The 13,494-nt window shown below is 41.2% G+C and overlaps 1 protein-coding gene across 2 annotated transcripts in view; it reads left to right on the top strand.

Moving 5' to 3' along the window:
- LOC109913613 (guanine nucleotide-binding protein G(i) subunit alpha-1) overlaps positions 1-13,494 on the top strand; it is a 1,176,207-nt gene that overhangs the window by 1,101,605 nt on the left and 61,108 nt on the right. Inside the window, exons 1-2 of one of the 2 annotated variants that reach the window (XM_048610366.1) lie at positions 10,649-10,750; positions 11,576-11,634. The exons of the other annotated variant lie outside the window; for it this stretch is intronic. The gene's annotated coding sequence lies outside the window, so the exon portion shown is untranslated. Of the gene's footprint in view, positions 1-10,648; positions 10,751-11,575; positions 11,635-13,494 lie in introns of those variants that run through there. 2 annotated transcript variants of the gene reach the window in all.

Genomic DNA, 13,494 nt, shown 5'->3' with positions numbered 1-13,494 from the left:
ACCACTAGAGAGTTTGCCCCCTGATATCCATTGATTCCAGGTTTGCTAGGGCTCCTTGATGCCACACTTGGTCAAATGCTGCCTTAATGTCGAGGGCTGTCACTCTCACCTCACCTCTGGAATTCAGCTATTTTGTCCAGGTTTGAACCAAGGCTGTAATGAAGTCAGGAGCTGAGTGGCCCTGGCAGAACCCAAACTGGGCATTATTGAGCAGCTTATTGCTGAGCAAATGCTGCTTGATAGCACTGTTGATGACACCTTCCATCACTTTACTGATGCTTGAGAGTAGACTGGTGGGCAGTAATTGGCTAGGTTGGATTTGTCCTGCTTTTTATGTACAGGATGTACCTGGGCAATTTTTCATATTGTCAGGTAGATGCCAGTGTTGTAACTTTACTGGAAGAGCTTGGCTAGGGGACCAGCAAGTTCTGGGGCACAAGTCTTCCGTACTATTGCCTGAATGTTGTCTGAACCAGTAGCCTTTGCAGTATCCAGTGTCTCCAATCGTTTCTTGACGTCACATGAAGTGAATCAAATTGGCTGAAGACTGGTAATTGAAATGCTGGGGACTATTGAAGGAGGCCGAAATGGATTGTCCACTTGGCACTTCTGGCTGAAAATTGCTGCAAATGTTTCAGCCTTATCTTTTGCATTGATGTGCTGGGCTCTTCCATCATTGAGGATGGGGATATTTGTGGAGCCTCCTCCTCCAGTGAGTTGTTTAATTGTCCACCACTATTCATGACTGGATATGGTAGGACTGTAGAGCTTAGATCTGATCTGTTAGTTGTGGTGTCACTTATCTCTGTCTATCACTTGCTGCTTATACTGTTTGGCATACAAGTGGTCCTGTTTGATAATTTCATCAGGTTGACATCTCATTTTTAGGTATATATGGTGCTGCTCCTGGCATGCCCTCCTGCACTCTCCATTGAACCAGGATTGATCCCCCGGGCTTGATGGTAATGTTTGAGTACAGGTTATTCCGGGCCATGAGGTTACAGATTGTGCTGGAGTACAATTCTGCTGCTGTTGATGGCCCACATGTTTCGTTTGTAGATTAGCCTGCTTGATGATTGTTTAAGCATAATATATCTTATCAGCTCAATAATTTCTAATGTTCAGCATGCCATATTAATGATAATGGCTGATAATCTGGGATTGATGAACTTCTGAGTTAGTTTATTTAAATCAGTAAAACACATTATAAGTTAAAAAGCAGATATTGCAGCAAAGCAACTAATTACTTTGTGTACAGCTTGCGAACACATATCAGATGAACTAGCAAGCAGAATTGCAACATTGTAAATACACAGTACTTGATGTCCTTAACGGTGATGTCATAGAACCCCTACAGTGCAGATAGAGGCCATTCAGTCCATCAAGTCTGCACCAACCCTCCAAAGAGCATTCCACATCCTACCCTATTCCCACATTTACCATAGCTAACCCATCTAGTCTGCACAACCCTGAACACGATGGGGCAATTTAGTATGGCCAATAACAAGCATAAAAAACAATACTGCTTTGATATTTAGCACAATCAGAAAGCTTTGAATTACTTGCAGCCTCTACTTAAGAAATCCAATACTCAGAATCCCTGGCTCCTGTGCCTTAGTCTGATGACCTCCATCAGAATGACATGGGTTAAAGAACTCTCCATGGTGCAGCCTCATTCCTTTTGACTCCTGACAGTCACATAATCCACTTAGATAACAAGGTGTAGAGCTGGATGAACACAGCAGGCCAAGCAGCATCAGAGGAGCAGGAAAACTGATGTTTCGGGTCTGGACCCTTCTTCAGAAAAAAATCTACTATCACTACTATCACAATACTATTCCTACTATCCTACTATCACATAATCCACGTAGATATTTTGATCGCCAAAGAAAATTTCTTTCTACGGCTTTTTAAAGAGAATGATGTGACCACTACACTTAAAGTTGTTGCAGAACCTGAAATCTGAACTGGAGAAAATAGACATACAAAGTGCAATGATCTTGGACTTTGGGGTGTCTTGACTGAGGTTAATATTAAATCTGATACATAAAATTTCTCAGTATCAACGTTGGAGTGACCCATTTGAGAAATCAAAGTAGTAATTCAAAAACCAAAATAGAAATTGTTCAAAAGTTCTATTACATTCAAGAAAAGTTAATGGTGAAAGATACAATCCAAGATCATTTTCCCATAGAACACTTCTTAAATTTGTTTTAATTAGAAAAGCACAGTGGTAGAAGTATGGCCAACATTGTGTTGGAGTGGAGGGGACTTCAGCCTTCCCTCTTCTGGCAACTGTGGTCCCACAGGCTGCATCACCAGCCTATGTCTTGGTGACCGTAAGATTAAAACACCACCGGTCATCTCTCTCTAATGAGAGAGTAGCTGTCTGGTCCTATGGGGTTTTTAGATTTTACTTCCCACTGATATAATCCTAAATTTCCCCCACCTTGCCTTCTTTGCACTGAGGGAGGTTAGAGTCTGAGGGAAGATACAGTGACTGAATTAGTCTCTGTGTCATCCACCAGTGATAGTTAACAAGTTAGAAGCATGTGAAGCAAATGCAGAGGGGATGTTGTATTTAAAAGTGACTTGTCGTTTCAGCATGCATATTAAAAAGTGAAATGCAGCATTTCACAATTTGTGTGATCACATTAAATGCCTGACTATTGGACACAGTCAGGGCTTTTTCTGAGTACATACAAACAAGGAGCAAGGGTAGGCCATTCAGACTTTCAAGCCTGCCCCGTTAATTAATTAGATCATGGCTGATTTCAAGTTTGCAATCCTGCCTTCTTGCATAACAAAAATCCATCCACCTTTGCCTTAAAAATATTCAAAGTCTCTGGTTTCTTCGCCTTTCAGAAAGAGAGTTTCAATGACTCGTAAACATCTATGAGAAAAACTCTTGCCTCATATCTATTTATTTTTAAATAGTGACCCCTAGTACTAGATACATCCAAAAGAGGATACATCCTTTCTACATGTATTCTTTCAAGACACCTAAAGATTTTGTATGTTCAACAAGGTTGCATCTTACTCTTTTAAATATCAGTCAGTAGAAGCCTAACCTGTCCAACTTTTCCTGACAGGACAACCTGCCTATTCCAATATTAATCCAGTAAACCTTCAAAAAACTGCTGCTATTGCATTTAAATCCTTTCCAAAATAAGGTGGCCAACACTGCAAAAAGTCTTCAGATGAGATTTCACTTGTGCCCTGTACAACCTCCCTACGTTTGTCTTCAGCTTCGCTCAGAATAAAAGATAATATTCTTGAATATTATTGAAAGGAGATAAGAAATCAAAGCCTTTTGTCTTGCTGTAATCAAGACTAGGACACAAGAATCAAGCTTGAAAAACTGAACACCAAGAGGAAGGGTCACTGGACCCGAAATGTTAACTGTATTTTTTCCTGATTTGCTGAACTTTTCCAGCAATTTTGTTTTTGTACCAAGTTATACAACATGAGAAGAGAGTGCTGATAGGTTTGGCCATAGTTAGCAAGGGAGTGCAGGAGGAACAATCTTATTTCTCATACCACGCAAGTAGACTCTAATTGGTCAGGGTTCAACCATCAGAATGCAGCAGATATTGGCACTCTCCATGACCTTTAACTTCTACTGACAAAAGTGCAATGTACCAATTCCTTTTATGAAATAGGGTCCTGTGTGTTGATATAGTACACCAAATGTAGCACACTTCACATCCAATTATTAAAAAAAAAAGTAAATTGATTTTCAGTGTAATTTTTAGCAGATTATTTAATAAATGATATTCAATAGCAGCATCACATCTAATAGTGCACTCAGTATTCTGAGGCTGTAAATACAGCCTGGGTGAGCACCATCAGCATTCTACTCCCTGAACAGTCAACAGGGTTTGAGGTTTGATACAGTCTGCCAATCATTAGGATGTACGGCCTACATGTATAACAATAGAACTGAAGACTATTTACGTGAACGTGCAAGGAAACCTCATAAAGAATCTGTGTGTCAAAAGGTTGTGATTTCAATTCCCGCTCCAGGGAACTGAGCTCCAAATTCACGCTCGCACTTCAGTGCTGTGCTGAGGGAGAGGAAGATGCTGTCTTTCAGATGAGATATTTAACCAACAATTTATCTGTAGAAAAGTCCTTGACCTGAAACATCAATTCTGTTACTTTCTGCACAAATGTTGTTGGACACTATAGAGTATTTTAAGCATTTCTGTTTTTGTAACTCATACACCCTCTCAGATGTAAAAGATTCCAAAGCACTATTGCAATAAAGAGCTAGGAAGTTATCCCAGTTGTCCTGTTATCTGGGAAGTTATCCCTGTTGGACAATATTTATTACTCAAATAAAATGACTTGCAGAAAAATGACCTGGTAAGTATCTAATTGCTGTTTGTGAAATCTTACTGTGTTCACATCAACTGCTGGCTTTTACATGATAACAGTTTTAGCATTAAAAAGTACTTCATTGGCTCTAAAGAGTTTTCAAATGTCCTCAAGTCATGAAAGAAGCAATAGAAATTCAAGTCCTCTTTTCTCTAATTTGGATTTTGTTACAGATTTGAATGTAATATGAATTTCTGCATTTCTTAACACAGTTTGACATCATATTAATCCAGCTTTGGCTTAAAGGTATGACATGACCAATCCTCTGCTTATCCAAAATGTATGCGGTTGGATGCTGTGACACTTTTGGTGCAGTTACTCATTCAGCGTATTGCAGTCTGATTAGGCGCTCAGCCACTTGCCTTTGTGAGTGTAAAAGAACTTTGTCTGACTGGACGTATATCAGATGTTTAACTGATCAGTGGCAGAACTCAACAAGAAAGAGAGAGTAGAGTCCATTAAAGATCAAAGAGGTCATCTTTGTGTTGAACCTCAGGAGATAGGAGAGATATTAAATGAATATTTTGTGTTAGTTTTTACAGTGGAGAATGAAATGGAGGCTAGAGAAATGAGGGAAATAAATATTAAAGTTTTTGAAAACAGTTTACATGACAGAAGAGGAAGTGCTGGAGGTCTTAAAAAAAAGGTGAATAAATCTCTGGGACCTGACCTATGTATCCCAGGGACGTTAGGGAGGAAATTGTGGGTTCTCTTGCAGAAATATTTGTATCATCTATAACTATGGGTGAGGTGCTGGATGACTGGAGTACGGCTAATGTTGTACCTTTGTTTAAGAAGGCACGTAAGGAGAAGCCTGAGAACTATAGGCCTATGAGTTTGACTTCGGTGGTGGGTAAGTTAAATAATATAACATAAGAACTAGGAGCAGGAGTAGGCCATCTGGCCCCTCAAGCCTGCCCCGCCATTTAATAAGATCATGGCTAATCTTTTTGAGACTCAGCTCCACTTACCCGCCTGCACACCATAACCCTTAATTCCTTTACTGTTCAAAAGTTTATCTAGCCTTGCCTTAAAAACATTCAGTGAGGTAGCTTCAAACGCTTCACTGGGCAGGAAATTCCACAGATTCACAACCCTTTGGGTGAAGAAGTTCCTCCTGACCTCAGTCCTACATCTGCTTCCCTTTATTTTGAGGCGATGCCCTCTAGTCCTAGTTTCACCTGCTAGCGGAAACAACCTCCCTGCCTTCACCTTATCTATTCCCTTCATAATCTTATATGTTTCTATAAGATCTCCCCTCATTCTTCTGAATTCCAAAGAGTATAATCCCAGTCTACTCAGTCTCTCCTCATAATCCAACCCTCTCAATTCTGGAATCAACCAAGTGAATCTCCTCTGCACCCCCACCAGTGCTAGTATATCTCTTCTCAAGTAAGGAGACCAAAACTGCACACAGTACACTCCAGGTGTGGCCTCACCAGGACCCTATACAGCTGCAGCATAGCCTCCCTGTTTTTGAACTCCATCAAGTTGTTGGAAGTGATTCTGAAAGTTGGATTTATCTGCATCTGGAGAGGCAACGAATGATTAGGGATAATCAGCATAGTTTTGTGTGAGGGAAATAGTGTGTCACAAACTTGATAGAGTTTTCTGAGGAAGCAACCAAGACGATTGACGAGAACAGAGTGGTAAACATTGTTTACCTGGACTTTAGTAGCACTTTTGACAAGATTCCCAATGGTGGACTAATTAGTAAAGTTAGATCACATGGGATTAAGGTTCACCTTCCCAATTGGATACAAAATTGGCTTAATGGCAAGAGACAGAGGGTGATGGTGGAGGGTTGTTTTTCGGACTGGAGGCCTGTGACCAATGGTGTTCCTCAGGGATTGTTACCGAGTCCACTTTTGTTTATCTTTTATATAAATGGTTTAGATGAGAATACAGAAGGCATGGTTAGTAAGTTTGCGGATGATCCCAAAATTAGTGATATAGTGGACAGTGAAGAAGGTTATCTAAGATTACAAAGAGATCTTGATCAATCGAGTCAATGGGCTGAAGAGTGGCAGATGGTAAAACAAACAAGGGCAGGACTTATACAATTAAAAGAAGGGCTTTGGGTACTGTTGTAGATCAGAGACCTAGGCGTTCAGGTACATGATGCTTTAAGTTTGTGTCAAATATAGATGGGGTGGTTAAGAAAGCGTTTAGCATGCTTACTTTCATTGCTCAGACTTTTGAATAAAGGAGTTGGAATGTAATGTTGAGTTTGTATAGGATGTTGGTGAGGCCTCTTCTGGAGTACTGTCTCCAGTTCTGGTCACCCTGTTATGGGAAGGATATTATTAATCTACAGAGGGTTCAGAAGAGATTTACCAGGATGTTGCTGGGAATGGAGGGTTTGAGTTATAAGGAAAGCTGGACAGGCTGGGAGTTTTGACTGGAGGATAGGTCGGGGGTGACCTTATTGAGGTTTATAAAATCATGTTGGGTATAGGTAAGGTGAATGGTAGGTGTCTTTTCTCTAGAGTGGGGGATTTCAAGACTAGGTGGCATATTTTTAACGTGAGAGGAGAAAGATTTTAAAAAGACATCAGAAACAATATTTTTACACAGAGAGTGGTTCATGTGAGGAATGAATTTACAGGGGAAGTGGTGAATGTGGGTAAAGTTACAATGTTTAAAAGGCATTTAGATATGTACATGAATAAGAAATGTTTGAAGGGATGTGGGTCAAGCTCGGGTGGTGGGTCTAGTTTAGTTTGGGATTATGATCGACATGGACTGGTTGGACAGGGGATCTGTTTCTATGCTGCATGGCTCTATGACTCTAAGGTCTGTGCTCCAGAAATGGCCGGTCCCTTGGCCAAGCTCTTCCTGAACAGTTATAACACTGGCATCTACCCAACAATGTGGAAAATTGCCCACAAAAAGCAGGACAAATCCAATCTGGTCAATTGCCATCAATCTACTCTTGATCATCAGTAAAGTGATGGAAGGTGTCATCAACACTGCTGTCAAGCAGCACCTGCTCGGCAATAACCTGCTCAGTGACGCCCAGTTTGGGTTCTGCCAGGGCCACTCAGCTACTGAACTCATTACTGCCTTGGTTCAAACCTGAATAAAAGAGCTGAATTCCAGAGTTGAGGTGAGAGTGACAGCTCTTGACATGAAGGCTGCATTGGACTGAATTTTGCATCAGGAACCCAAGCAAAACTAGGATTAATGGTTATCAGGGGGCAAACTCTCCGCTGATAGGAGGCATGCCTGGCACATAGGAAGATGGCCGTGGTTTTTGGAGATCGGTCATCTCAGCACCAGGACACCTCTGCAGGAGTTCCTTAGGATATTGTCCTAGGCCCAACCATCTTCAGTTGCTTAATCAATGATCTTCCTTCCATCATAAGGGCAGAAGTGGGATGTACACTGATAACTGCACGATGTTCAGCTCTGTTCATGCCTCCTCAGACACTGAAGCAGTCCATGTTCAAATACAGCAAGATCTGGACAATGTCCAGGCTTAGGCTGACAAGTTGCAAGTGACATTTATGCCACACCAATGCCAGGCCATGACCATCTCCAATAAGAGACTATCTAGCCATCAACCCTTGACATCCAATGGTGTTACCCTCACTGAATGACCCCACTGTCAACATCTTAGGGGTTACCATTGACTAAAAACTCTACTGGGCTCACCACATAAACACAGTGGCTACAACAGCAGGTCAGAGGCTTAGAATACTGCGGCAAGTAAGTCATCTCCTGATCCTCCAAAGCCTGTCCACCATCTACAAGATGCAAGTCAGGAGTGCAATGGCATACTCCCCACTTATTTGGATGAGTGCAGCTCCAAAAACACTCAAGAAGCTTGACACCATTCAGGACAAAGCAGCCCACCTGATTGGCACCACATCCACAAGCATCCACTCCCTCCACCACCGACGCTCAGTAGCAGCAGTATGTGCTATCTACAAGTTAGAATCATAGAATCCCTACCATGTGCAAGCAGGCCATTTGGCTCATCGAGTGCACATCAACCCTCTGAAGAGCAACCCACCCTAAACTTGTAACCCTGCATTTCCCATGACTAACCCTCCTAGACTGCACATACTTGGATACTATGGGCAATTTAGCATGGCCAACCCACCTAAACGGCACATCTTTGGACTGTGGGAGGAAAATGGAGCACTCAGAGGAAACTCATGTAGACACATGGAGAATGTGCAAACTCCATACAGACAGTCATCAGAGGCTGGAATCGATCCTGACTCCCTGGTGCTGTGAGGCAGTAGTGTTAACCACTGAGTCACAAAAGGTCCTTAGACATTCAATTTCCAAACCCACAGCCATTTCTATCTAGAAGGACAAGGGCAGTAGATACATGGAACATCATCACCTGGAATTTCACCTCGAAGACACTCACCATCCTGACTTGGAAATATATTGCAGTTCCTTCATTGTCACTAGTTCAAATCCTAGAATTCCTTCCCTGGGGAATTTTGGGGTCAACCGACAGCACGTGGACTGCAGAGGTTCAAGAAAGTAGTTCAGCATAAACTTCTCAAGGTCAACTAGGGACAGTAATAAATGATGGCCAGCCAGCGACACTTATGTCCATCAAGAGAATTAAAATAAAACATAGCTGACATCACATTGGCACTGAAACCAATTACTCATCGGTGCAAAATATCTTTTTCACCTGACAAGAACATCTTGATAAGAACTTCCCCAAGTGCCCTACTATAACTTCTTTGATACTGGCTTCTAACATAATTCCTATGACAAATTTTAAGCTAAGTAATGTGGAGTTTCTTTCTGTTTACTTCCCCTTTTGAACAAAGGAATTATATTGCTATCTTCCAACATAATGGATCATTCCCCAAATCAAAGGAGTTTTGAAAAGTTAAAATCAATGCATCAAATACCTCAGTAGTCAGTTCTTTTAACATCCAAGGACGAAGTCCATCAGGGCCTAACTTGCAGCTCCAACATCTTACTCAGTACCACTTCTGTGGTGATTGTAATTTTCCTGAGTTCCTCTGTCCCTACTATTTCCTGATTTATCACTGTTTCTGGGCTGTTAGTTGTATTCTCTATAGTAAAGACTGATGCCTGTTCAATTCATCTGCCTTCTCTTTATTTTCTGCTACCCATTCTCCAGATTCACTTTCTATCGAACTAATGTTCAATTTGTTAATTCTTTTCTTTTTAAAACATTTATGGAGTTTTTGTTATCTATTTTTGTACTTATGGCTAGCTTTCTCGCATATTCTAATTTTTCCCTTTTTATCAAATTTTCATCATTCTTTGTTGTTTTTATATTGTGTCCAATCTTCTGACAAGCCATCAATCTTTGCACAATTTATGCTTTTTCTTTACATTTGACACTACTTTAAACCTTACTAGCTATCCATGGACAATGAGTCTGTTCCTTGGAATTTTTCTTGTTGCAATTTTTCAGTATTTTGAAACATCCCATTAAATATATGCCACGGCATCTCTTTTGATCTATCTTTTATCCTTGTTTGCCAGTTCACTTTAGCCAGCTCTGCTTTCATTGCCCTTACTTGTGCTTGAGAAAAATATGAAGTGCAAATGGTGCAAAGTTTTGTGCGGAAAAATAAGCCACCCACTTTACCGCACCACTATTATTTGAAGTGCAGTTGACACAGATTTTGAGGGTGGGGTGAGTGCAGGTCAGATAAGGGATCTGGAAACAAGAGAAACAACAGGGCCTGATTTTGCTCCACTTCCCTGCTGCATTTGTATCCTCGTGCTCGTCTTATTGTGAAGGGATTTGGTTTCCTTAGCGATGGAATTAAATAAGAAGAGAACTAATCTAATTGTTGAAGGCATAGGAGGCCCATCACACAGATGCATAGAAGAGAATGGCAGGAGATAGCCCTGGAAGACAATGACAGGAGTCTGGTCCCAAGACCCTAATAAAATGGCGAATAATAGTTGGCCTGGTTAAAATAGCATGTATGTCATTGATACTGATGATAATGGGAAGTGATTAGTGTCATTTATCCAATATACGTGGCAGTCTGGGATAATTAGGTGATCTAACTGATAGAGATGCTGATATTACCCAAATGCATGGCTCAAGAATATCTATTAATCATATATCTGCTTATTAACAGTTAGAATATCAGCCAGAATTGACAAACTATCCAGACCAGTTCTCAATGTGGCATATTAAAGAACTACTAAAACAGCATTTATTCTCAGCAATGTCAGATGACTTACTCTGAACCTATGAGTGGAAAGGTTATCATCATGTGATCCTTTTGTGTATTGTGTTACTATTCCTGCAGATGGCAAAGTTTCACCATTTAACTTCATGCTCACTGGAGCAAGGAAGACATTTTCACATTGGACTTTGATAGTGTTGTGCCCATTTTTCAAGGTAGGATGTGAAAAATCTAAGAATGTACTTTAGCTGAGGAGGTATGGGAGATGGGCAGCAGAGCTTACTTTCTCTCAACTGCCACGTTTTAGTTAAAAATATCCACCCTTTGTGCAGGGGCATATTTCCATTTTATCTCAGCTGAGGGTGGAGGTTTAATTGATTTTCATGCTTCGGAGAGGAGACGAAAAAGGCAATTACTTACATTTTTCCTTGTGTAATGATTCTCCAGTTAGTGGGTAAAGATGGAAGGACTTCATGCATTTTTCTGTCTGAAGCGTCTCAATACAATTGCAATTACCCATGATATTTACACTGTAGATTTTATGTCAAGGATACTGCCTGAAGGTAAGGTTTTCAATCTTGTGGGATGCTATGGCAGATAGATCCTTACACAGTGTCCCCACTGATTTTTTTTTTGCAACAAATGCCCATCCTCTGGTGCATCCCTTACTGTTGCCATTACGCAACACTTGGCCATCACCAAATCTTAGCATTTGAAGATCAGCAAGTTTCAGGAAGGCCAAAAAGCATTTTTATTGAGTTGATGGTCCTCCAGCTGCGCTTTCGATTTATCTCAGGATGCATCTGTAGGAAGAGCCCATAGGGGCAGAGAATCCTGCCAATTGGAGCTATTGGGTGACAAAAATCTCTGCATTGGAGTAAGCTTCATACAGTCAGGAGGGAGAGATCACGACTAATGTGAGGCATTGCCTGAGTGAGTATACAGTTCAGGGAATTTGGAAGCAGTTTAAGCAGAGGGGGAAGAGGTACTCCTTGCTTGTTTTATTTTTTGCTCATAGCTTTAAATGTTTTTCTTAACAGGATAAATTGAAGCCCAGGCTCACGGGCCTGGCACAAAACAGTGAGATTGCAGATAAACCGTAAGTTCATTGGTTGGTGATAGCTATTAATTTCACTGTCTGTTGTGCGTTACTTTTCATATTGAAGATAATTGTAAGAAATATTTACAGGCTACAAACTAAGGATCAGTATGAAAATTTTAAAAATCAAATTAAGAATTAAGTAATTAAAATAGAAATTCCAAGCCAGGCAATGAGTTGTATGTGGGAGCTGGTGGACTCCATTTTGGTTCGTAGTGACCACATCTATAGCAAGTGTTGGTTGCTTGAGGAACTCAGAATTGATGAGCTGGAGTATGAGCTTTGAACACTGCACCACCTCAGGGAGGGTGAGAATTACTTGGATGCTGTGTTTTAGGAGGCATCACACCCATTGGATTAACTACCTTGAATTTGGTCAGTGGTGGGGGACAGGAGGGTGTGACTACCAGCGAGGCAGGTAGAGGGATCCAGGAGGTAGTGCTGAAGGAACCTCAGCCCTTGAGCATATCTAACAGGTTTGAGATTCTTCCTCCCTCTGTGAATGAGAGTGTGGGCTGTAGGGAGGATGAACAAACTGACAATAGCGCAATGGTACAGGGCGCCACTCAAGAAGGGGGAGAAAAGAGAAGTGTCATTGTAATCAGGCATAATGTAGTCAGGGGAATAGATACTGTTCTCTGTGGTCAGGATTGAAGGTCCCGAAGGCTGTCGCCTGCCTGGTTCCCAGGTTCAGGATATTTCATCTGGCCTGCAGCAGAACTTGGAGTAAGAGGGGAAAGATCCAGTTCTTGTGGTCCATATAAGTATGAACAATATAGGTAGAAAGAGGACAGAGGTTCTGCTGAGGGAATATGAGCAGCTAGGGGCTAAATTTAAAAATCATAACCAAAAGGGTAGTAATTCCTAGATTACTATCTCAGTCACAAGCAAATTGGCACAGGGTCAACAAGATTAAAAAGGTAAAGGTGTGACTCAAAGGTTGGTTTGGGAGAAACGGATTTCTTTGGTTAGGGCTTTCAACTAAATTGTGGGGTGCTGGGTTCAGTTGCACGGAAGATTATGGAATAGTTAAAGGGAGATAAGGCCCAGAAGAGGTTAAAGTTTCTAGGACAAATATTAGGACAGAGAGTATGGATAGGTCAGCAATCTAACTTCAGGCACAGCAGATAAGGGGACAACTTTTGAGAAGCAGGGCAATCAACACAGGACTGAAGTGATATACTTAAATGAAGGCAGTATTTGAAACAAGGTAAATGAGCTTGTAGCACAGATTGGAATTGGCACAATATTGTGGGTTTCACAGAGAAATAGCCCAAAGGATATCAGGGCTGAGAACTTAAATATCCAAGGATACACATGCAATCAAAAGGAAAGGCAGATGGGCAGAATGGGATGGGTTGCCTTGTTAGTAAGAAATGAAATTAAATCAATAGCAAGAAGTGATAGAGTTGGAGGGTGTAGAATCTGTTTGTGAAGACTTGAGGAACCACAAAGGAAAAAAGACTCTGATGGGAACTGTTTACAGGCCTCTAGCAATAGCCAGGATGTGGAAAAGAAAATAAATCAGGACTTAGAAAAGGCAGGTAAGATAGGAAGGCAGTATTACAGAGTCAGGGGGACTTCAATATGCAGGTGGAATGCGAAAATCAGGTTGGTAGCAGATCACAAGAAAAGGAATTTATGGAATGTCTACGAGATTTTTTGGAGTAGATTGTGGTAGAACCGTGTAGGGAACAGGCAATTCTGGATTTGGTGATGTGTAATGAAGCAGACGTGATTAGGGAGCTGAAGGTGAAGGAAACTCGAGGGGGCAATGACCATGATTTGATAGATTTTGAGATAACATAGTGTGGAGCTGGAGGAACACAGCAGGCCAGGCAGTAGAGGAGCAGGAAAGTT

This window comes from Rhincodon typus, chromosome 22, assembly GCF_021869965.1.
Source record: "Rhincodon typus isolate 14 chromosome 22, sRhiTyp1.1, whole genome shotgun sequence".
Taxonomy (NCBI): domain Eukaryota; kingdom Metazoa; phylum Chordata; class Chondrichthyes; order Orectolobiformes; family Rhincodontidae; genus Rhincodon; species Rhincodon typus.
This window is presented reverse-complemented; position numbering and strand designations above follow the sequence as displayed.